Source organism: Panthera onca, chromosome D3, assembly GCF_046562875.1.
Source record: "Panthera onca isolate mPanOnc1 chromosome D3, mPanOnc1 haplotype 2, whole genome shotgun sequence".
Classification (NCBI taxonomy): domain Eukaryota; kingdom Metazoa; phylum Chordata; class Mammalia; order Carnivora; family Felidae; genus Panthera; species Panthera onca.
The window spans coordinates 5,452,286-5,473,098 of NC_138350.1; the positions used below are offsets into that span (position 1 = coordinate 5,452,286).

General features: G+C 55.1%; 1 protein-coding gene across 12 annotated transcripts in view; it reads left to right on the plus strand.

Moving 5' to 3' along the window:
- PITPNM2 (phosphatidylinositol transfer protein membrane associated 2) overlaps positions 1–20,813 on the plus strand; it is a 144,765-nt gene that overhangs the window by 36,040 nt on the left and 87,912 nt on the right. The window contains exon 1 of one of the 12 annotated variants that reach the window (XM_081790636.1): positions 7,777–8,326. The exons of the other annotated variants lie outside the window; for them this stretch is intronic. The gene's annotated coding sequence lies outside the window, so the exon portion shown is untranslated. Of the gene's footprint in view, positions 1–7,776; positions 8,327–20,813 lie in introns of those variants that run through there. 12 annotated transcript variants of the gene reach the window in all.

Genomic DNA, 20,813 nt, shown 5'->3' on the forward strand with positions numbered 1-20,813 from the left:
GGTCTATTTTTAGAGGAGCTCTTGCTCCAAAGGAACAGGAGCCCTTCCTTCCAGAAGGTGGGGGTGAGGTGGGTGCAGGGCAGGGGGCTGCTGGAGTTGTTTTCTCCGCTCAGCCTGCCTGTGTTCTTCATCTGCTTGACTTGGATGCAGGGCCGTCCGCAGAGAGGGTTTGCCTGAAAGAGGCAGGGGGAGGGGGGCGTCCCAGCGGGGGGACAGCATCTGCCCTCAGGCACCCACCCAACCCGGGGCAAAGCTGAAGACGTTTGCCATGAGCTGAGCCCGTGGGCAGAGCTTCTAGCATTTGGCCTTAACCTCCTCGGATGGGGGCCTGGGGTGGGGGAGGGTCCGCAGGCACAGGTTCAGGGTCCTCACTTCCTTCCTGACTCCCCACACTCGCAGGGAGGGGCGCTTCCTGCCATTGTCTCTGTGAGGCCTCAGCAAGGTCACTGTCTCCTGAGGAGGAAGAGGGCGGATGTCACCAGCAGGACCTCAGCCCACAGCAGCACTGACACACATGTTTTGTCCCTGCCACCCGTGCTGGCCTCCCAACCTCCCTGCAGCCCAGGACACAGGCCACAGGCAGGGTAGGGGCTCTTCTCCTTCACCTGCAGAAGCTTAACCCTGCCCGGAGCCACCCTAGCGGCTGTCCCCTCAGGGTTTAGGTTGGTGACGATCCGTGGCTGCAGCCAGCTCGCCTGGGCACAGAGAGGCAGGAGCTCGAGGTCAGGAGGCAGGGCCGTGGGACGCCGTGTTGTGTCCTAGAGCAAGGATGCTTCCCGCTTCCTGTGTTCCTTTGCTGTCCCCCCACAGTGCTTGGGAGAGAACTGGGTGAGATCCGAGTCCCCCTCCTGTCCCCTCCTGACTTCCCTCCGCCATATTTCTTTTTCTTATGTGGTCCCTTGACACGCAGCCAGCCCTGCCCGGCACCTGGGCCGGAACGTGGAGGGGCTTTCAGCAGAGAGATCGCAGGAGCCTCCCTGCCCACCTACGGCCTCTCTGCTCTTCCTCAGCTCAGGGGCCTCTGGGAAGCCATTCCCTGGCTTTGCCCGCTGACTAGGTGGTGCGCGTCTTCCCGAGAGCATACTTTGTTTTCATCCAGGTGGCAGAAATGCGTTCCTCCGGCTCCGTGTCGGGTCCCTGCTCCTGGTCACCTGGGGAGGTTTGCACAGGTGCACCGTGGCTCTCAGAGAGCCAGGCTGCAGTGCACTCGGCTCTCGCACTCCAGGGTCGGCAGAGCCAGGGTGAGAAGCCGGCTCAGCCTCCTTCAGGCCGCGTGAGGCCAGGCTGTGGCCCTGTCTCAGCCTCCGTGGTCCCGGCCGGGGCTCCCCCGGAGTTCTGCCCGCAGGCTCTCGGCACTGGCGGCACCCCCCTTCTGGCTGCCTTCTGTTCCCTCTTTCCCCATCTCTGACTTCACTCGGTTTTGAGGATGGGCCCACTGCTTGAGTTTCTTGCCCTTCCCCACGTGGTCGTGCACTGACAGACGCCGTGTGTATAAGGAGGCGTCTGGAAGCACTTGCTTATGAACTGACCCTCAGACCCACCGGGACCAGGTCCAGTCAGTGTTCTCTGGGTCATTTCCGTGCTTTGTTCCTCCCCGCGTTTCCTGAGCCGCAGACCTGCCTGGAACAATCACTTTGATTCCTGGAGACAGTGTCCAGAGCTTGGGATTCTCAGAGGGACTCCTGAGATGATGCCATTCAAGCTGGAGGTTGTGTGGCCCCAGACTGTTCATTTTAACAGCACGATGGAACCTGCAGATGATCGAAATGTATTCATCCGATGCACTGTAGCCATATGTTCACTCAATATTTAGTGAGTACCCACGATTCTGAGAGCTGGGTATAAAGGAATAATAAAACATTTAAAATGCTGGCCCTCCTGGGCTTATAGTCTAGTGTGGGTATACATACAGTAAACAAATAATGCAGCAAACTATGCAAGACTGACAGATGGGGATCAATGCTAAATTAATGCTAAATGAATGACAAAGCTTCTCAAGTCAGGACAGTTAAGCAAAGGCCTAAAGGCAGCGAAGGAGAAAAAGCCAAGAGGTTATCTGGAGGAGGAGCATCCAGGCAGAGGAGACAGCCTGTCCAAAGGCCCTGAGGCAGGAGCTTGTCCGGGATGTTCTTGAAACTGGAGAGAAGGAGGGAGGGGAAGGGGCTGGAGAAGAAATGAAAGTCCACATGCAGCAGGTCTTTGGAGGTCTTATTGAGACTTTGACTTTGAGCTAGATACGGTGCTGCTGAGGAGTTTGTGCCCAGGAGGGCCAGGCTCCCACTGAGCTTTAAAAGGATGGTTTCTGGCTATTGTGCTGGGAATGGACTGGATGGGGTGGAGGGAGGAAGAGGGGAGGCCAACGGGGAGACTGTTACAAGGGCCCGAGGTGGCAGGCCCTGGACCAGAGGGGCTGCGATGGAGGTAGTGAGGGACTTGGGCTCCAGGCATGTTTTAAAAGTAGGGCCTCAAGGAATCTCTGAGGAACCGGGCAAGCCCTGTGGTGTGGACTTTTAGAAAACAGGTTCTCACAGACTTGGAAGGACTCAGGAGGTCAGCTTTTTTTGCTTACCGTCTGGGGAAACTGAGGACCGGTGAAGGAAGTCACTGCCCAAAGTCACAATGCAAGCTGGTTAGTGGCAGAGCCCAAGACTCAGGCTTCCAGCCCCAAGTCCAGTGTTTTTGTAGCTGAACTGATGGACAGCTCTGGGCGGGGGACGTGCAGGGGTTCGAGGGCTCAGGGAAGGACTGGCTGTGGACCCTGCTGCTGAGTGTGGGGTCCTGGCAGACTGCACCGGCGGGCAGGAATTCAGGGCTCTGAGAGCTGAGAGTTCTGGGTGCCCTGGGCCTTGAACAGCTCTCTCTGGGATGGTGTTTTGACTTGGTCGGACAGAGGTCTGAGTTGGTTGGCCGTGTCTGAGCTCTGGGGCAGATCAGTTGGTGCTCTCGTGCATTTTATTAACACTTTATTGAGCTTCTTCCAAGTGCCAGGCCAGGGATAAGATGTGCTTGCTCTCGAGGAGCTAACAGTTCAGGGGAGACAGACAGGTGAACCCACATGCCCCTGGGACAGTGGCAAGCTGTCCACACTGGGGGGATCTCTATCCACGGTCAGGCCGGGCACTGAGCAGATTCTTCAGTCTCCAGATACCCCAGAGAACACAAGCCAGAGGCCGTCGGTACACCAAGGGGGTCATATGCTAAATCCACAGTCCATCTCTTGTAACAGAGGGGGCAACGAGGGTCGGTGGGGGCTGGGATCTCAATGCCCTACAGCTGTGTCACCTAGAACAGGTTTCACTTAAACTGTGACGACCCAGTGGCACCCTGAACTTGATTATACTCCCTGGGAGGCAACCTTGAATTTCATCGCTGGGACTTCCTGTGTGCCTCTCTGTGAATAGGGCTGGTGACTTATTTTTAGCTTGCGAGCCTGCTCTAATGATGAACTTTAAGTCACTTGTGACCTTCGCGATGCAGAACAAGGCCTGTGAAGTTCCCGGCTCTGCACAGGGGGGTCTGGGCGTTGTCTTTAGACTCCCCAGCATGAAGGTAAAGACAGATTTTGCTTTGGCTCTCTTTGGTGAAGCTGAAACTATAGGCCAAAGGAGGGAAACCCAGTTTGATTTTTCTTTCGGCCTTTTAACTCGACCTGTCCCCATCACAATAAATGTACCATCGAGGAATGACAGCTTGGAAATTGCTTCCATTGATTGATTTTCAGCTGTCTCCAGAAACGGTTCTCATTGCCCTGTGTTCTGGTTAGCGCCCTGTGACCACGGGTAACAAGAGTGTGGTGCCCAGAAGTGGGAGATCCGGCCACATGCTGAAGAGAGGCGTGAGCCCCAGTGGGCTCGGTGTCTAGCCAGCCTCTGTCCTTCTGTTGGTGTCGTCCTCAGAGGCCAGAGGAGGTGTGAGGACAGCAAGGAAACCAGGCACAAGCTGTTGAGTCCCTTCCTTCCCTACTGTGGGCTGCAGCCTGTCTCTGGGCCTGTCTGCCCTGGGCTGACATGGCTTGACAGGGGATTTCATTCCTGAGGTGCTTCTCACGTGTAGACCCCTTCTCTAGGACAACTGAGGTTGGGTGCTGTGCCCACAGATCGGTGGTGGGTTTCGGGATTCACGCCTCCCCTCTGGGCTCAGTCTCCCTGAGAAAAGGGGGTTTGTCGGCTTGTTCTCATCGAGCAGCTTTCTGGGAGGTGGGTTCCCAGATGGGAGGCATGGCCTTAGGTTGGGCCGTCATTTATCTAACATGTATTAAATACCTTCTGTGTGCCTGAGCTGTGCTATGTGCCAGAAGTAAAAATAAATCCAAGTTGTGCTTTGACGGGGGAGAACCATGCCTCCCCTCTTCCCTCTAGATGAGCTTTGCCCTTCTAGGCCATGCACTTTGAGTACTAAAGCCATAGGCTCGTGCTGTTTCCTGTGCCTTTCCCCCTTCTCCGTCTGGTAAACTCCTGTGCGTTCTTCAAAGCCCAACCAAAATGCCCCCTTTTCAAGTTACAGATACTCTTGGGAGATATGGTGCACCCACTCCCTGGTGCTTTGCTGTGAATGAGTTTATTAAGTGGAACCAAGTGGGCGAGGATGAGATAAGACGGCATCTCAGCAGGAGGGACATCTCTTACAGCATGAGTTGCCCCAGGGCCAGCCCATCCCATGACCCGCGCTCTACTCCTGCCACAAGGGGATATCTGAGGTCAGGGACATGTTTTCTTCAACCACTAAAGCATTTCACAAAGATGGCCTAGATTTGAAAGGACTGACGGGAGGAAAGAAAGCAAATGAGAAAACCAGTGTAGAGCATCTCACATGTGCCTGGCACTTAGTAGGTGCTTAATACACACAAGTTCCTTGCCTAACACAAACAAGCAGAGTTGACTATAGATCCCAGGGCTTACAGCTGCCTAGGGACCACTAGCTGTGCCCCTAGTTGGCAGAGCTCTCTGATCCAGATCTGTGTGGGGCTCGGAGCACATGAGCAAATGGTTCCTTCTGTCTGTGAGGTCAGGAAAGGCTCCTGGGGCTGGGGACCCTTGGAGCTGTGGAGGCAGAGTGTGAAGGAGGGTGTTTAAGGATGCACCTGCCGCAGATGAGACGGCCTGAGTCCCCTCTTTTACACAAGAATGGCCCATGCCGTGCCAGCTCCTAAGCTCTGTGTATGACACAGGAAGCTGGGGACAGGCCTGGCTGGGGACGTGAACAGCCAGCGGAATGCCACAGTGTGGCCGCCAAGCCTGCCCAGCCTGCCCCCCCCCGCCCCCGCCCTAGGCAAGAGGGACTCCCCCTGCTCTGTCTCCCTGAGCATGCTGAGCTTGTACGCTTCTGGTTTTGTCCTGCTTGGTGATTTTTTAGCAAGCAGCTGGACCGAAATATAATTTATGGAGCATACAATTCCCCCATTTAAAGTGTACAATTCAATGAGATTTCATATATTCGCAGACTTACGCAACCATCAGAGATTTTTGGAACATTTTTATCACTCCAAAAAGAAACCCGTACTCCTTTGCTGTCACTCCCCTTCCCCCACCCCCTGGCAGCCACTAATCTGCTTTCTGTCCCTATGGATTTGCCTGTTCGGGACATTTCGTGTAATGGGATCGTACACTGTTTAGCCTTGAGTGACCAGCTTCTTTCACTCAGCATCATCTTTCAGGATTTATCCGTGCTTCTCTTCTATTTTTGGCTATTACAAATAACGCTGCTGTGAACACTCATGTACAAGCGTTTGTGTGGACTTCTGTTTCATTCCTCCTGAGTATGTACTGGGGAGCGGAATTGCTGGGTCATATGGTAACTCAATCTTTAACATTTTGAGGAGCTGCAGGCTTTTCCAAAGCAGCTGTCCCATTTTACAGTGCACATTAAAAAAAACCTTTTTTAATGTTTATTTTTGAGAGAGAGAGAGAGAACGAGAACAAGTGGGGGAGGGGCAGAGAGGGAGACACAGAATCCAAGCAGGCTCCAGGCACTGAGCTGTCAGCACAGAGCGCAACTCGGGGCTCGAACTCACCCACCTCGAGATCATGACCTGAGCCGAAGTTGGACACTTAACTGACTGAGCCACCCAGGCCCCGCCCCCACATTTTAAATTTTTTTTTTTTCAATGTTTTTTATTTATTTTTGGGACAGAGAGAGACAGAGCATGAACGGGGGAGGGGCAGAGAGAGAGGGAGACACAGAATCGGAAACAGGCTCCAGGCTCCGAGCCATCAGCCCAGAGCCTGACGCGGGGCTCGAACTCACGGACCGCGAGATCGTGACCTGGCTGAAGTCGGACGCTCAACCGACTGCGCCACCCAGGCGCCCCCCCACATTTTAAAAAATACTGACAGACATGGAGAGTTGGGCCAGAATGGGCGAGGGCTCCTACTGGGAAGGAGGGAGAGGGTAGGTCTCCCAGGGGCTAAAGATCCATACTGGGTGGAGGTGTCAGGGACCAGCCCAGAGGCCCTGTCAGAGAACGCCCCACCCAGGCCACAGATACAGCCACAAGGATGCCGAGTGAGCCTCCTCAATCCCATTTGCTCGAAGGCTCTGCTCCTGAGATCTGCGATGGGGCCCAGCCCTTCTTAGTCTGACTCCATCTCACCACCCTTGACCCTGCACTCCTACCACTGCCATTCCCCAGTCAGACCATGCACTTTGAGTACTAAATCATTGGCTCATGATACTCCCTGTGCCTTTCCCCCTTCTCTCCTGGTAAACTCCTATGCATCCTTCAAAGCCCAACCAAAATGCCCCCTCTTCTATGAAATCTTCCCCATCAGGCTATCAGCTGGTGCCTTCTCTCTATTGCAGCTGCACTCTGTTCCTTCCTCTATTAATACATCAGGTGCTCAAATGAGCGCCTGTCCCCTATCCCAGAAGGTGACTTATTCCAGGATGCTGAAACTAAGGACCAGGAAAGGCCCACCGGTTCCCCTAAGGTGCCTGCTCTTCTTCCCTGCCCGGCCAGGCTGTCTCCGAACTGTCCTCCCTTCCAGGAGGTGGAAAGTGGCTGGGTAAGCTGGAGACCGTGCACATACTTCCACTGTGAGCTGAGCGCCTGTGTCCAGGTGGGAGGGGGTGAGGCGGGAGGGCGTGTCCCTGCAACCTTGGTGCACGGGTGACCTGCTTTTTTGTGAGCGCGTGTCCGGGAACCTGCAGAGCCCTCCTGCCCGCTCCCTTTGAGTCTCCGTTCTGTCTCTGAGCCGATTAACACGCTGACGTCCATCAGGAGATCACGTCACTTTTGGTCTCCCTGTAGCCCGGCAGCTGAGATGTATTGTTCTGTACTCGTCCACCGCACCACTACAGAGGGCCGTGGCCGGCAGGGAGAGAGGGATTATGTTGTTCCCATCTGGCTTCAGCTGCCTTGCCGGCCCATCCAGCTGTTCCCTGTTACCCACTGCCAAGCAGCAGATGCCGGGGGTGAGGTCAGCCTGGGAGCTGGGGACCTGCCCATCATCTTCACGTGAATGTCTTCAAGGCTATTTCTGGCTGCACCATTATCCCAACGGCTTCGGGGGATAAATATAGACACGGATTGAAAAGCCCCAGTGGCAGGCAAGCAGGCAGGCAGTGCTGGAGAGTGTGCGGACGGGGTACTTGGCTATAAATAAGTCTGCTAGAACACCCCCCCCAGCCACGCCGCCACCAGCCGTGTGTGGAAAGACAGATTTCCTTGCCGACTCCGTCCCAAAGCCCACGTGTGCCTGGGGGCCCCGGGGGGCAGAGGAGGGAGAGGGGAGGATGCAGGTGTGTCGGGACCTCGTGCAGATGGGCTGGTTGCTGGGAGTTGCTCCCCCGTAGCGCTCCTTAGAGTAGCTTGCAAAGGGGAATGGCCAGTGGCCCCCGCGGGAGTCCTAGGGACAGCTACGCGGAGGGACAGGATGTTGTGCTAAGAACCGTGGTCTGGTTCAGCTCCTCTCCTCAGCTCAGTCTCCCCAGGGCCTGGTTCCTGTTGCAGGGCTGCCCGCAGACAAGGGCTGGGCCTTAGGTGGTTCTGGGGCCCGGGCGGCAACGAGGCTTTCTCAAGCCTCATGCCCGTCTCCTCTTCTGCTTCCTCCCTGCCTGGATCCACCCTCCTGACAAGATCACAGCTTTGTTTATCTTCTGCTTCCCCTGTCCTCACTGCTCAGTCGAGGGAGTGACCCTTGTTTAGGCTGGCGTTGCAGGGGAGGGGTCCAGTCGCTCCCTGGACCTTTCCCTTCCTCTCTCTTGTCTTCCTTCCTGCCCATTTCCCCACTGCCTCCTCCTGGGCGGGAGCAGGTAGCTGGGGCTGGCGTAGAGTGAGGAACAGGACGCGTGCCCGAGAGATACTTCTCATGGACGAGGAGAGTAGTCGGTAAGCTGGCAAGAATCCTGTGAGCTCCCCGTGAATAAAATATTGTTTCTGTGCAATCACCGAGCCAGGGAAGCGGCTTCCCGTGAGCCCGCTCGCCTCCTGTGGCCTTGGCCAACAGAGGCTGAGAGCTGGAGTGTGCGAGAAGAGCCGGTGCGGGGAAGAAGTCACACTTGGTAACACTGCCTGCATAGACCCTGCCCGAGGGCTTGCTGCCTGCACATGGGGAGTGGGCAGCTGCTGCGTGGGGGTGTGGCCAGGCCCGCAGAGGAGGAGGGGCTATGCCCCTGCCCCACGGTTATCCTAGAGATCCTAGAGCTGGTGGCTTTAACCCCGAGTGTGGGCAGGGAGCTGAGATGAACTGTCTGATGAACCCCCGCTCTCAGGAGCTCGTTGGACACTGGACGGGACAGGGTCTGCCCAGGGTGGTGATGGTGCTGCGCGCCTGTGGGGATGGGGCAGGGAGCCCAGGGAGGAAGGTCTCGGGTGCTGGTACTTGCATTCACCCCATGCAACGCCAAGTTCACCCCACAGCTGAGGTGCGGTCGGCATAAGCGGGGAGGGCCTTCCCTGCAGAAGGAACAGCCTACGCAAAGGCATGGAGGCACGGTGGGTCCCACTGTGAGTCTGGTTAGGGGGTGTGCTGGGAGGCCAGGCAGGGTGGAGGGAAGGAGCCAGGTGTGTGGGTGGTCGTGTGCTGCTTAAGGAGCGTGGATGTCCTCTTGAGAGCTGAGGGGAGCGTGGAGGGGCTTTTATCCCGGGGATGTCACGCTCTGATGCGGGTATCAGAAAAGGGCTTCATCTGGCTTCGTGTGGATGACAGGTCGGAGGCGGGGGGAGGAGGGGGCAGGCTGATGGCAGCGTCCCGATATCTTGCTTTGTCGAGTGCATACCTGAGAGATTTTTTTTTGTTTTTAACTGAGCCTGTAAAACCGGGACGTACGCGTGTGGGTGCACGCCCGAGAAAGTGGGATTTCTCAAGATGGCAGTGCTGAGCTGCGGTCCGCAGACGCCCGGCGTGAAGCCACCACCGGCTCCCCTTGTCACCGGAGGGGTGACTTTGTCCAGCAGGCTTGGCCCCCTGCCAGTGACCCGGGTCTGGAGCCAAGATAACTGACCCCCAAGGGTCTCAGCCCTTGACCTGGGGTTCCCTGTAACCCCGAGTCAGCTGGCTATAAAGAGATGTCAACGTGTGCCTCTCAGCATTCTCTCCGCCTCTGCCACTGCTCTCCCCTCCTTACGCGAGTGCTGAGTGAGTCTAGCACCCCAAAAGAGAAGTATCTCTAAAGTGTTGTTTGACAAAAAGATAAACATGTTTGCTTAAGCGAGCCACAGGACCCAGAAGTTAATCTGGTCATGTAAATATTTTCATGTATTTACGATTCTGCGGGTGTATTCTGATAGAAGAAAGGAGAGATTTGTGTGGCCCTGACCCTGCCTTCGGGGAGAGGGTGTGATGTTGACTACTGAGTGCATGAGTCAGAGGTCCCACACTGCTCTGGAGCCCTGCTGTCTGTCTGCAGGGGCTGAGAAGATCAGAGCCAGGACGCTCCCAAAGGCCACGCAAGGCCGGGCCTCCGTTTCTCCGATGGGGCCCGGAAGGAAGTCGTTTCTGTCCTCAGCAACCCCTCGGACACAAAACGTGTGGGTCCTTCACGCCAAGCAGTTCTCCGGTTCTCCGTGGACACCAGCTGTGCGTCCTGTGTGTCCGTTCCATTCTTACACTAGCGCCCCCCAGTTGGCACAGACCCCATGGGTTAAGGGCTCGGTCCCACAACTGCCTTCCATTTCAGATGCCTTTCGATCCCAAGTGACGGGTCCTGGGTTCCCCGCTCTTCTGTCCAATCTGGCTACAAAGGCGGGCTTCCCATACACCCCTCTCTCCGCCTCCGGTTGGATCATTCGCTAGAATGGTTCGCAGAACTCAGGAAACGTTTGCTGATGTTTGTTGGTTTATCATAAAGGGTGTGATAAAGGACACAGATGAACAGCCCGATGAAGAGGCATGCAAGGTGAGGTCCGGAAGGCTCCCCACCTCAGCAGCTTCTGTCCCTGTGGATTCAGAGAGTGCCACCCTTCCAGATGTCAACCTGGAGGCTCTCTGAACCTATCGTTCGGGATTTTTATGCACAGATGATTCCATCGTTGTCACTGTGGTTAGTTCAATCTCTAGCCCCTTCTCCCCTCCTGGGGGTAGGGGAAGGGGTGGGTAGGGGCTGGTCACTGGGGCTTCCTCTGGGGAGCTCAGCCTCCAGCTCATTAGCATACAGAAGACACTCTCGTCATTCAGGAAATCACAGGAGTTTTAGGAGCTCTGCAGAGGCCAGAAAAGGAAGCAAAGACCAAATATGTATTTTTTATTATGTCACAAGATCATAGGGAAACTGATCCCTGAGGAGGCTGGGTGAAGGGACATGCGTTCAGAGCCACCCAAGGGACGCAGCAGCAAGAGCCTGGGCTTTCCCAGGGCCGCACCCAGACCCACTGGGCCCTCTCGGGTCTGTCCTGGCACCTGTGGAAGGCACTTCCTTGCAGGCCCAGGAAGATGGAAAGCTGAGGGCCCTTGCTTGGCCCTTGGGGACCCCCAGAGGTGCTCCTGGACCCTCTCTGTCTTGCCTTGAACCCTGCCCTGCGGCCATCCAGCCCTTGCTGGTGGACCTGGCTCAACCCTGCTCCCTCACCCACCCGCTTCCTGTTAGGCCTCCTGAGACGAGCAGAGCAGGTGGCCTGTGCCCGGCTCGTGTGGTCTGGAAGGCAGGCCAGTGCCGGGCTGAGGTCCTGAGCCTTAGAGACAACTTGGATTTGGATTCTGCCAGGTGCTGTCACCCTGGGAGCCTTATCAGTCAGACTCTGCAAAACGGGAATGTCACCTCCTAGAGTTTGAGGGAGGGTGAAAGAAAGCGCATCCGGGTAGGCGAGCTAACTAATGCGCATTGGTTGCCTTACCCGCCCTTTTCAGCTGCCCTTTGAAGGAGATGGCGGTGGCACAGACGCAGAAGCGAGGCCCAGGGAAGTGCTCGGAGAGGCCCGAGCGGCTTCCCTGTGCCTCCTCAGCTCCGTTCCCCTGATGGGTCACCTGAGCTGAGATGGCCCCCTCGGGATGTAGGGTCGGCCTGGGTTGGCAAGGCTGAAAGGAGATAAGCGCTCCTGAAAGAAGTCACCTGGCTCCGTAGAAAGCTTGTAATGTGGGCAGAGGCAGCCGCCACATGTGGCGGGGTGAAACCTGGCCTGTTTGACGGTGTTTTGGGGTGCGCTCTCCCCGACCAGGCTTTCACGTCCTCCCCGTCTGCACTGGGCCAGCTGCAGCCTCAGACCCCAGTCTCTGGCCGGGGTCGCAGGCTTTGTCCTTGAGATGACCAGGTGCCGACGGGGTTCGGCTCTGCCTCTGCAAACTTCGGATTCCTCACCGTGGACCCCGGTCTTCTCTGGCCACTGTCCCCCAGCTGGTGCTGGTGGGTGGGCGTTGGGGGAGCGGGGCTCGTCCAGGGTGCCTGGCCCCTGCCCCAGAATGATACACACTTTTCATTCCTCTTGGCATCAGGTGTCATCACTGCTGTCTGTGGCTGCTGTTGGTTTAGCAGAGGTGAGAGAGGCACGGCCAACCTGTAGTCAGACCCTGTTCGCCCACAAACCAGCTGGAGGTCAATGTGTTGTTGCCTTTGGTCTCAGGGTTGGGAACTTTAAAGATGGGGAGCAGCAGGGGCACCTGGGTGGCTCAGTCGGTTGAGCCTCCGACTTCGGCTCGGGTCATGATCTTGCGGTTCACAAGTTCGAGCCCCACGTCGGGCTCTGTTCTGACAGCTCGGAGCCTGGAGCCTGCTTCAGATTCTGTGTCTCCCTCTCTCTTTCCCTTCCCTGCTCATTCTCTCTCTCTCTCTCTCTCTCTCTCTCTCTCTCTCTCAAAAATAAACATTTAAAAAAAACTGGGAGCAGCAGTTTCTGCCCAGGGCCACTACCACCTGTTCTCCGGTTCCTGAGGTGGGGTGGGGGGGGAGGGTAGGGGGGTGGGTGAGGAGAGCTGCGTCTCCTTGTTTTCCCTCCCAGTGCTGGCCCTGGAGGGACTGACGATCCCCTGAGCTGTGGTCACACTGGTGAGGGGGCTGCGGAGTGATGGACGGGGGCAAGGCTTGGGGGCAGAGCGAGCCTCCACTTAAGAGCCTCTTCCATCAGTTGTTAACGAATACTAGTCTGATTTTTGCATGTTTTATTTTTATTTATTTACTTTCTTAAATTTTTTTTAATGTTTATTTTTGAGAGAGACAGAGAGCGAGCAGGGAAGGGGCAGAGAGGGGGACAGAGGATCCAAAGCAGATCTGAGCTGTCAGCAGAGAGCCGGACGCGGGGCTCAAACTCACAAACCATGAGATCACGACCTGAGCCGGAGTCGGATGCTCAACCGATTGAGCCACCCAGGGGCCCCATTTTTGCATATTTTAAATAACGGCTTTATGGAGATACAATTCACATCCCCTACAATTCACCCATTTAAAGTGTGCAAATTCAATGGTTTTTAGTACAATTGACCCTTGAACATCACAGGTTTGAACTGTCCACTTATACGTGGATTTTTTTTTTCAATAGATTTGGGACAGGTCTGTAAATGTATTTCCTCTTCTGAATTTCTTAGTAATTTGTTTTTTCACTGGCTTCCTTTATTGTAAGAATACAGTATTTATTAATACATAGAACATATACCAAATACGTGTTAATGGACTGTGAGATCGGTCAGTCTTGTGGTCAACAGTAGGCTGTTAGTAGTTACGTTTCTGGAGAGTCAAAAGTTATACACAGATCCTCAATCACTCGGGGTGGGGGGAGCCCCATAAGCCCTGTGTTGTTCAAGGGGAACTGTATTTTCCCGGATGTCTGTAATCATTGCCACGATGAGTTTTAGGACATTTTCATCACTCCTAGACACCTCCCCCTGTTGCTCCCTGAACCCCAGCCCCTGGCAGCCATTCATCTGTTTTCTGCCTCCATGGATTTGCCTGCTCCGGACATCTCATATAATGGAATCATACACTATGTGGCCTTTTGTGACCAGCTGCTTTCCCTGAGTGTCATATTTCCAAGTTTATTCATGTTGTAGCATGTGTTAGTGTTTCATTCTTTTTTATGGCAGAACAATACCCATTGTATGGATGGACCACATTTTGGTTTTCCATTTTTATTTTTTATTTTTATTTATTTTTAATTTTTAAAAAATTTTTATTCATTTTTGAGAGATAGAGACAGACTACAAGTGCGGGAGGGGCAGAGAGAGAGGGAGACACCGAATCCGAAGCAGGCTCTGGGCTCCGAGCTGTCAGCACAGAGCCTGGTGCTGGGCTTGAACCCACAGACCATGAGATCATGACCTGAGCCAGAGTTGGACGCTTAACCAACTGAGCCACCCAGGCGGCCCGAGTTTTATTTTTCAAGAGAGAGAGTAAGAGAGCAAGCAAGGGATATGGGCAGAGGGGGAGAGGGGGGGAGAGAGAGAGAAAGAGAGAGAGAATCCTTTTTGTTTAATTTTTAAAAAACGTTTTATTTATTCTTGAGAGAGAGAGACAGAGCACAAACAGGAGAGGGGGCAGAGTGAGAGAGGGACACAGAATCGGAAACAGGTTCCAGGCTCTGAGCTGTTAGCACAGAGCCTGACGAGGGGCTTGAACTCACAAGCTGTGAGGTCATGACCCAAGGCGAAGTTGGATGCTTTACCCACGGAGCTACCCAAGCACCCCAAGAATCCTTTTTTTTTTTTAAGTTTATTTATTCATTTTGAGAGAAAGAGCTGGGGAGGGGCAGAGAGAGACAGAGAGAGAGAGAGAGAGGATCCTAAGCAGGCTCCTGTCAGTTCAGAGCCCAACACGGGGCTCAAACCCACGAACCATGAGATCATGACCCAAGCTGAAATCGAGTCAGATGTTTAACTGAGCCCCTCAGGCACTCTGAGAGAGAGAGGGGGAGAGAGGATCTTAAGCAGGCTCCATGGCCAGTGGAGAACTCGATCCCATGACCCTGGAATCATGACCTGAGCCAAAATCAAGAGTCAGACACTCAACCGACTGAGCCACCCAGGCGCCCCCCTTTTGCCATTATTAAAGGGTGATTTTCCATCTCAAGCAGAGTTCTGACTGCCGAGGGGATCGGGGGAACACTGAGTAGAGAATGTGAACAGCACAAACTGTGGCTTCCAAGAGGGGCGCCCGAGGGTGGAGGGTGTCCTTTCCCTGAGCAGCCGCCCGGGAGGGAGAGGGAAGAATTAGGAGACCAGGCGCAAGAGTGCCCGTTTCAGGTTTCCTGGTGACTTTTCTTTCCTGTTTCCGTGTGAGACAGGGAGATACTCTGCCCCAGCCAAGACGGTGGTCTCTCTGAAGGAGGCCTGGGTCCCACGGCTGGCACCCTGGAGCGTGTATGTCCCGAGGCCTTGCTTTGAGGTGGCCTCTACTGCCTCAGGGAGCCCTGCGGGCAGATCCAGAAGGAGCCCAGATTAGAGCCTGCCTGATTGATCACAACCCAGGGATTAGGGGAGGGCAGTTAAGCATTTGTTCAATCTTGCCCTAATTGTCTCCTCTTTTCAGACAGAATGACTGGTACTCCTCCTGTTTAAGGCTGTGCTTTGTGAACAATAGAGTCTTGGATTGAAAGGCACCATGCCTCTCAGCTGTTTGCAGGCCACACCTGAGCCGCGGCTGGTTCTGAGGTCCGGAGGTTACAGCCAGGGGTCCGGGGGTCGCAGGGAAGATTCTGTAGCAGGTGGGGCCTGCTCCACCCGCCCCCAAGTGGGAGTGCAGAGCACTGGCTGTAGGGCCACGTCCGGTCCAAAACTAAGCAGCAGGGCAAGGAGGCGCAGAGAGACAGCTCCCGGACCGTCTCCCAGAGGCGGGCGCCGCTGGACGCTTTGTGCGCTTTTTAAGTTTCACTCTCGCATCAGCCCCGCAAGGCGGGGGCGATGGCTGAGGGCTTCTCTGTGCAGGGCGTTCTCCCGGCTTGTGAGTGGAGAGTGGATCGGGGCAGCTGTTACCCTCCAAGGCCGGAGTCCCCTGTGCACAGTGGGTGGCCCCGGGAGGAGGGCTGGTCTTCATAGGAATTGCAGGCTGGTGGAGATGTGGGGCGAGGCTTCCTGGGTCTGACAGCTGAAGGCTCTGGGTGGCGGCCCCGCCTGGGGGTTGTAACGTCGCCGTCTTTTAAAATTGAGGCACCCGGCCATCTCAGTCGGTGGAGCACACAGCTCTCGATCTCGGGGCTGTGAGTTTGAAACCCCACGTTGGGTGTAGAGATTCCTTAAAAATAAAGTCTTAAGAAATAAATAAATAAAATATATCAGCAGGGCCGCCCCTTATGTTTGTTTGGCAGCAGGCACTTCTTGCATTTGGGCCTTAAACAGATGGTGACGCTGGCCTCTGTGTCCCCCCTGCCCCCCGCTCACCCCCACCCAGGCCTGTGCGGGAGAAGGGTAATCAGCATCGAGAACCACCACCCCTACGTGGAGAAGTTAGATTTGTGGACTTGATAACCTCCCTGTCCTCTGTGGTGTGAGGACAAAGTGGGCAAAGCTGAGAAGCCTCTGTTCTCTCCGAGACAGAAGGCAGCTCTCAGGCCGTGTGTTTCACCTGTGTCCTGCCTCTGAGCGGCTGTTCCCGGGGTCACGCATCACTCGGGCGCTTCTGGAAGCCCGTCTCCTAATGAAGTGGCTGCGGAAGGGGATCCTGCCGTGAAGTCAGGCACCTCAGAGCAGGTGAGGAGCAGGACCGAGTGAGGAGGCGCTCCTTGCTGTTTCTGCAAGGCCGCTGGTGGCTGGCGGCCCGGCCCCATCAGCGAGGGGGTGACCGTGTGGGCCGCCTGCCCCTGTGCTGCTTCTCGGGAGCCTTCCTCCTGGGTGCCTGCAGCCACACACCCCTCCCCCCACCCAGCACTGTCCTCCCCGCTCCGAAGAGTCCCGGCAGGTTCCCGCAGGGAGCCTCGAGTCAGACACGAGTCTCATGAGCCATTAGAGCAGCTGCTGGTGTTTAGTGAGTGTTGCCCAGCCCCCCGGGGCCCGTGCTGGACGCTTCTGTCACGTGATCTCATCTCATCTTCCCAATGACCCCACCAAGTCCGCACCGTGATTAACCTTATTTTGTGACTGTGGGAACACAGGGATGAGGGGACATGGCGGGGCCCCACCAGCCTGGCTTTGGACTCCTTTTGGAGGCCCCGCTGCCCGGCGGGGGGCCCCTGGGGTCCCCGGGCAGGACACAGTGCCTGTCAGAGCTTCACTTTCTACATCTGTGGAAAGAAGAGGGACAAGCCGGCCTCCCAGCTCTGCCCTGAGGATAAAAGGACGTGGGCTGGGACTAGACTTATCAGTGTCCACGGTGGCCCCCTGCCGTCACAGCCCCGCCGACCTGTGTAGCCCAGGGATGTTGGGGAAAGGATGGAGCGTGACGGCCGGCCAAGGCACAGTGTGGCGTGTGCCGTCCTCTCCTGCGGATCTCTTGCTCTGGGAAGCCGGCCACCATGTCATGAGGACCGGCCAGCCGCTCTCTGGAGAGGTCCGGAGAGGTGGTGAGGAACTGAGGCCTCTTGCCCACAACCAGCACTAACTTCTTGGTCCCATGAGTCAGTTCCCTCACGAGTGGCTCTTCTGGCCCCAGTCAGGGCTTCCGATGTCACTGCAGCCCTGGTCAGCATCTTGGCAGTGACCTCCCGAGAGATCTGGAGCCCGAACCACCCAGCCGAACCGCTCTTAGGGTCTTGAGGCACAGAAACAGTATGAAACTAACGTTTATTGTTTTTTTTTTTTTTAATTTTTTTAACATTTATTTATTTTTGAGTGACGGGGAGAGACAGAGCATGAGTAGGGGAGGGCCAGAGAGAGAGAGAGGGAGACAGAGAATCTGAAGCAGGCTCCAGGCTCCGAGCTGTCAGCGCAGGGCTCCACGTGGGGCTCAGAGTCCTGAACGGTGAGATCATGACCTGAGCCACAGTCAGACTCTTAACCGACTGAGCCACCCAGGCGCCCCATATGATTATTTTTTTATAAAGTTTATTTTGAGAGAGAGCGTGCACTCATATGCACACATGGCAGAGAGAGAGGGAAAGAGAATCCCAAGCAGCCTTCGTGCTGTCAGTATAAATCCCAGCGCGGGGCTCGAACTCATGAACGGCGAGATCATGACCTGAGCCACAGTCAGACTCTTAACCGACTGAGCCACCCAGGCGCCCCTAAACATTTATTGTTTTAAACAACTCAGTTTTGGGGTAATTTGTTACCCAGCCGTAGACACCCAACACACAGTGCCATACGTGCTCTTTCCTTTCTGATGTTTCTCTAAGTGTTCCCTGTTCGTGGGCAAATCTCGTCGTCTTTCCAGTGGCCACAAAGGTGCCCGTTGGTCGGCTCTCCCTCATAATTGCAGGTCTGTTGGCTGGCAGGAAGGCCTTTACACAGAGCACTGCGGTTTGTCACGTTCAGAACGCAAAGGTCACATCTGCTTTGCCAGTACACAGAACTTGCCGTCCTTGGGCTGAGCTTGATGGCTGGCAGGGAGGTGACGGGGCACAGGGAGGCAAAGGAGGAAGGAACCTGGTGCACAGATCCCTGGCTGATCCACCGGTTTCTCTGGTTTCGTTTGCATATGTGCTTTTGTTGAGGGCGAGGCACGGATGTTCTGGAACTTTTCAGTCTGAGGATGGGAGAAAATTTGTCTTCTTCCTCCCCAGCATTCCTTGTCTTTCTCTTCCCTTGGCACAGTTTTTACAGACCACTTGGGACTGGAGTGGTTCCCTTTTTCCCGGGTTGGTCTGCAGAGAGCAAGGCCTGGGCCCGTCGGAGAACCGAGGGCAGCTGCTGGTCTTTGCGGGACAGGGCTCTGGACCGGCGGCAAGGGTGGCGAGGGCTCCCTTTGGAAGTGGGCCGGACGTCGGAAGGCCACAGAAAGAAGACAAGGAAGGTGCAGGCTGGGCAGGGAGGCCTGGGTGCAGTTGGCCTGCTTTGTGGGAGCCAGACTGGCTGGCGGGTCAGAAGAACTGCCCTGGCCCGAGGGCAACGTGCACTTACAGCCTCTGCCAGTGATGCCCCTGCTGCTGGCACAAAACATGCAAACGGGCTGACCTGGCTGGCCAGTTTTAAGAGAGTGCCCTGCGGGTCGGGTGGGAGTGGAGACAGTTTTACAACCTCAGGCTTCTCCAAGTTTGCATACAGGGGCCCTAGATATTCCCTGTAAGATGCCTCACTGAAGTCCGGGTGACTGCCATGTCCTGAAGGACTTGTCCCTTACCTTCTCAGTCTCCAGGAAAAGTAAGATGACTTCATGTGGGATGAGGAGAGAGACCGCTGTGTTCAACTTGGCTTGGTCTGCTCTGTCTTATTGACTTTATGTGCCTTTAAACTTTTTTTTTTAATGTTTGTTTGTTTATTATTTTTTTAAAGTTTTATTTATTTTTTTTTTTTGAAAGAGAGAGTGTGTGCAGGCAGGGGAGGGGCAGAAGGAGAGGGAGACAGAGAGACTCAGAATCCCAAGCAGGATCCACAGGGTCAGCATGGAGCCTGATGCGGGGCTCGAACCCACAAACCGTGAGATCATGACCTAAGCCAAAACCAAGAGTTAGACACTTAACTGAGCCACCCAAGAGCCCCAAATGTTTATTTATTTTTGAGAGAGAGAGTGTGTGTGCAAGTGGGGTAGGGGCAGAGAGAGCGGGGGACAGAGGGCTCTGTGCTGACAGCAGAGAGCCCTATGCGGGGCTCCAACCCACAAACCGTGAGATCATGACCTGAGCTGAAGTCGGGCACCTAATCGACTGAGCCACCCAGGCGCCCCCGTATGTGCCTTTAAAAAGCTTTGTTGTACGTATTTCATTGTCTAGTTATCCCTAATTAATTCACTCAACAGAGCTTATTTAAAAAAGAAAAAACGCAACACTTTTTATTGAGCTGTAACAAATGTGTAGAAAATGTACAAATACTAAGTAAGTGCGTTGCTGATGACTTTGTATAGACTGACTCCAGACCAACTAACAGGACATCATTAGTGCCCAGAAGCTCCCGCCACTTGTCTGCCAACCAGCTTCCTTTTTTTTTTTTTTTTTTTTTTAAGGTTATTTACAGAGAGAGAATGAGCAGGGGAGAGACAGAGAGAGGGAGACAGAGGATCTGAAGCAGGCTCTGTGCTGACAGCAGTGAAGCAGATGTGGGGCTCGAACTTACAAACTGCAAAATCATGACCCAAGCTGAAGTCGGATGCTTAACTGACTGAGCCACCCAGATGCCCCCCACCTTGCCTTCTAAAGCCATCAGCAGTTTTTGAACAGCACTCGCATGCCAGACATTGTTCTGAATCCTGGAGATTGAGCAGTGAGAAAGATAAACTGTTTGGCGATGCTAAAACGCCAGGAAGGAAAAGAAGAGAATAGAGAGAGAGGATAGGGTGGTAGGGGGTTTTAGATAGGCTAGTCAGAGAGGACCTCTCTGTAGAAACCTACATAGACTTAGGAAACAAGTCACATAATGTCTGGGGAAGAAGGAACAACAGGTGCAAAGGCCCTGAGGTAGTAGTGTGCTTGGCAAGTTTGAGGAACAGTGGGGAAGCCAGGGTGGCTGGAGCCAAAGGAGACAGAAGAGGTGCTGGGAGACAGTCAGGGGCCCAGTCTTGGAAGACTTGGAGGTCACGGTAGAGACTCTGGTCTCGATTCTAAGTGTGAAGAGAGTTGCTGGAGGGTTTGAGATGGAGGAGTGACGTACCCTAGGTACGTTTTTAAGTGCTCGCTTTGGCCGCCCTGCACTGGTAACGCCCTGGGAGACCAGATAGAAATTCAGTGCTGCAGGAGCCTACCTAGCACAGTGGTTACTGAAGAGGTTTGCAGATAGCCTTTAGGAAGTGGCACAGAGGGGGGCGAATCACCTCTGTGAAGGAGTTGAAAACAGCTTGCCCTTTAGCTATGTGCGGGGACTCCCGTGTCTCCCTTGGCGGGTGTGGGCTTTCAGGTGTCCCCTGGGTCTCTGAGCTCCTGGGACGTCGGAGCCGGGCACGGAGATACCGCTCCCCTGCTGCACCCCAGCCGCGTTCTGAGGGAGTTAATGCACTCTCGGTGCTGACCAGTGCAGCTGGCTGGATGGGACTAACTATGTGGATCTTGGGCTTGACATTGGAGACCTTCAGGAGAAACCAGGCCAGTATAGCCCTGCTGTGGGCTTCCCCAGGGGATCTGCTCTGAGAACTTTACCGCCGGCTTCTAGGGACTCACGTAGTCCTGATGTCAGAGCTGCGGAAGCTGGCGGGAGTTCTAGCCTGCTTGCTTGGGGCTCCTCTCTGTGCCTCCCTCCATCGGTCCCAACCTCCTCCCTTCCTTCTTTCTTTCTTTCCTTCCTCCCTTCCCTCCCACTTTCCTTCCTTCCTCCCTTCCCTTCCTTTCTTCCCACCTCCCTTCCTCCTTCCTTCCTTCCTTCCTTCCTTCCTTCCCACTTTCCTTCCTTCCCACTTTCCTTCCTTCCCACTTTCCTTCCTTCCTTCCTTCCTTCCTTCCT